This window comes from Furipterus horrens, unplaced genomic scaffold (assembly GCF_987537825.1).
Source record: "Furipterus horrens unplaced genomic scaffold, mFurHor1.1.pri manual_scaffold_3, whole genome shotgun sequence".
Taxonomy (NCBI): domain Eukaryota; kingdom Metazoa; phylum Chordata; class Mammalia; order Chiroptera; family Furipteridae; genus Furipterus; species Furipterus horrens.
In genome coordinates, this window is record NW_028327173.1 from 145,187,592 (window position 1) to 145,191,798 (window position 4,207).

General features: G+C 46.1%; 1 pseudogene; it reads left to right on the forward strand.

The window, feature by feature from the left end:
• The first annotated feature begins 1,795 nt into the window (after positions 1-1,795).
• On the forward strand, positions 1,796-3,961 carry LOC150016252 (pre-mRNA-splicing factor SYF1 pseudogene; annotated as a pseudogene).
• Positions 3,962-4,207: the final 246 nt, after the last annotated feature.

Below are 4,207 nucleotides of genomic sequence, written 5' to 3' on the forward strand. Positions count from 1 at the left end.
ATATCTAGAATATCATACTCATTCATTTTTTTCAGCAATATTTATTAAGAAGCTACTATGTAAAAATTAATATGATAGGCATTGGAGTACAAAAGAAAGCAATTAAAGATATTTTGCTATCCTCAAAAGGTTACTGCCAAGAATTAGGGATCCTGAAATTCTCTCCCTAGATAACATCTGACAGTGACTCACAAAATATTTAAAATACTATTGTGGTGACTTTGTAAAGGGTCAAGTTGGCTAAACTGACCTACATTTCCCATAATTCTCTTTCCTGTGCAATTTCAGTTAAGAGTGAGTCACAAGAGATCATTGGAGAGGGGAAATGAGGCAGCAACCATTTTGTAACTCATACATGTTGCTTATCTGCTGGTTTACCCTAGGCTTGAGGAAGCAGCTATACCTCCTGTTCCACCTTAACTCTTACATTTTCCTTCGCCTTCTCTGACCCCTGGGCCAGGTATGAGTGTTTAGCTCTGTGACAAAGGACCCTGGCACCTGTAGAACATCCATACCACCAATATTATAGACCAAGAGAACTAATAGGGTCTTTAGTTGATACTCATGGGCTCTCACTTGTGCTTGTGAGTTTCAAGTTGTTCTTGTTCTCTATTTCTTTTACATCCATCTTCCCTTGCCTGCCCTGTGCACTTTAAGCCCCAGCAAAGACAAGATCTAAGCTTACAGAAACTTCTTAACCAGCTTCTATTGCACAACTGCTTAAGGTCAAATCCCTGTAAACCAACAACAAAAAAGTCTCTCACTATTCCTTCCTACTTACCTATATTCTGCTTCTCTGATTGAAACCTAAACGCTGACTGTGACAACTATTTTAAATGAATAGAAGAGCCTGCAACAAAATTATTTGCTGAGACCAGAAATAAAACACAAATCCAGGAAGCTAAGCAAGAACTGAAGTTTTCTAGCCACCCTACCATCATATGTGGATATCAATAAACTGGACTTGCTATGTGCCAAGCATTGTTCTAAATACTTTATTACATATGTTAACTTATTAAATCTCTTATTAATCTAGTGAGGCTGGTTATAATGATTCCAGTTCTGAGGATGAAGAAATTAAGACACAAAGTGGTTAAGGTCACAAGGCTAAGCAAAGAGCAAAGCCAAAATTGGAATCCAGGTAGTCTGGCTACATGGCCTGTGCTTTATCTCTACACTGTGAGCCCTGTGACCAACCACTTCAGTACATAGTAGGACTAAGAACACTCTTCAATACTATGAGAGCAGAATTACAGGCTGAAGACAACTTGATATAAAACCTGGACTCAAGAAGCCATGGATTTAGAAGAAAATTCCAAAAGGAAGATCTCTCTGGAGAATGTATAACCCGGAGAAATCAAGCTTTCACTTGACAATGAGACCTAAAATCTAAAAGTTTAGCACTGTAATTTAAAATTCTATAAGGTCCATAGGGCCCCTCAGGCATCTATTTGGCAGAAGCAATTAATAGTCTTCTTTGGAAGAATACATCCTCAACCTCAGCCTCAGAGAATTTCTATACATAAGAGAAATAACAGATATTAATGCATAATTCTTTAAATGCACTATACTGACAGGGAAACAAGCCACCATGAGCAAAACTCACAGAAACAAACACACAAAAAATAGAGCTCCAACCATTTCAGGCATTGGAATTATTAAATATGGATCATAAAAGATATATTTAATGTTTTGAAAAAAGTTAAAGGAATGGAAATATAAAAAAGAGTAAGAGACTGTGAAAAAGTAAAAGTCATATGCGATTGCAGCCTGTAGTTGGCAAGCCAGGAAAACAATGGTGATGGTGCAACTCTCGGGGCCAGAGTGGCCAGAACAGCCAGACCTCTTCTTGAGGCAAGAGAATCTCCCCCATGAGGAAGAAATCATGTGGAACCAGTTCTCTGTTAAAGGCTGGCTCCACTACATAGAATTCAAACAGGGACCCCGAAGCCCAAACTCAATCAGTTGTATGAGCAGACGCTGAACCTGCTGTCCTGTAAGCTACAAACTCTGGTACTACCCCCTAAAGGTGCACCGGGCACAGATGTAGAATCGCTGTTTGACCAACTCTGCCTGCGAAGATGTCAACTACTGCCACGAGAGAGCCTTTGTGTTCGCACACAACATAACACACCTGTGGCTGCATTATCACCAACTGTCGATAGATCAGAGCCGCGTCACACACATAAACACACCCCGCCGCACGTTTGACTGTGCGCTCCAGGCACCGCCCATCACACAGCACTCTGGTACCTGGTCCCTGTACCTGTGCTTCCTGCCCTCCTACCTGCGCTGTGCGGGGCTACTGGTGCTTCCTCCAGCTCAGCATTGAATGCATAGAGGAGCACACAGAGTATCGCAGGTTGAGTGACCGGCCGGACGAGGCTGCGTAGCGCCTGGCAACACTGGTGAAGAAAGAGTGCTGAGTGTCCACGGTGCACAAGTCCAACTTCCAGCTGTAGCACGAGCTCTGCGACCTCATCTCCCAGAACCCGGAGAAGCTGCAGTCGCTGAACAACAGTGGGGCAGCTTTGGTGCTTGCTGACCGACTACTACATCTGAGAAGGCTCAGGGGGTATAGAGCAGTCCATCCGCCGTAATGACCATGTGGAACTTCCCCCAGGTATGCAATAGCTATGGCCAGTTAGAGGAAAGCGTGATCACTGCTTAGATGGAGACCACCTCCAAGCTGGGGCCGGAGGAGGAGGAGGTGGACCTGGCCCGCTTGTAGCAGCTCATCAGCAGCACCCTGCTGTGCCAAACCCACACCACTTGGTGAGTGGCACAAGCTCTTGGCTGCAACAAGCAGCCCCCGGGAGATCATTGACAACATACACAGAGTCTGTACAGACAGTGGACCCCTTCGAGACTATGGGCAGACCCCAGACGCTGAAGGTCACGTTTCCTAAGTTTTATGAGGACAACGGGCATGTGGATGATTCCCACATCATCTTGGAGAAGGCCACCAAGCAGGTGGATAACCTGGCAAGCCTTTGTGCGAGTGGAATGAGCTGGACAAGAATTATGACCAGGGCTGTGGCTGCTGCGGAAGGCGACAACACTGCCTGCCAGCCCAGCCAAGGACTTCAGTGGCTGAGAGCTCTTGCAGAACAGTAGGTGCAAGTCACTGAAGGTGTGGTTCATGCTCGCCAACCCGGAGAAAAGCCTTGGCACCTTTCAGTCCACCAGCGCTGTGTGTGACCGCATCCTGTACCTGCGGATCGCCACCCCCAGATCGTCATCAAATACGCCATGTTCCGGGAGGAGCACAAGTACTTCAAGGAGACTTTCAAGGTTTATAAGGGCGCCATCTCGCTGTTCAAGTGGCCCAATGTGTCCAATATCTGCACACCTAACTCTCCAAATTAACCGCCCGCTAGAGGGCGGCAAGCTGGAGTGCGGGACCTCTTTGAGCAGGCGCTGAGGGCAAATACGCAAAGACCCAATACCTGCTGTACACGCAGTTGGAGGCGGAGTCGGGTGTGGCCGGGCAAGAACACCACCGAGGCGTACAGTGTACTACTGCGTCACTCGGGCGGTGGAGTCTAGGCAGCGGATATCCCTGGAGCCTACCACACCTCCGGCATCTACTAGACTGTCATAGCAAGCACACCTGGGAGATTTGCCTGCAGTTAACGGACATGGAGTGTAAACTGGAGAATATTAACCACACTCAAGCCATCTACAGCTTCTGCTCTCAGATCTGCAACCTTGGACGACTAGAGCCTTATAGCAAACATGGAAATTTTGGGCCCCAAGTAAGATCCTGTCCATGAGGAGCAACGTGTCCTGGGAGGAACTGGCCGCACTGACGCAGCGGGACAAGCCAGAGGAGATGGAGGTGAGTGAGGGTGGGGATGAGGCTGAGGACGAGGTGAATCTAGAGCCCATTGAGGTGCAGCTGGAGCAGCAGAGTGTGCCGACTGCCATGTGCTGGAGCCTGAAAAAGACTGACACCTGAGTTTGTATGACAAAAAAAAAAAAAAGTAAAAGTACATTTTAAAAAGCACAATTATATCTAAGGTGTAAAAAATGTCATTCAAACTCAATGATCACTAATGGTCACCTGTATCTTGTTTTCTAATACCATTCTCCAATAAAAGAAACAAGGGGTCCTCCATGGAGAAATGGTTAATTCTAGGATTTGAGAAGGAAATATACAAAATGAGCTTAGAGAATCTTGTAGTGCCAGAAAGTAAAAAGGTGC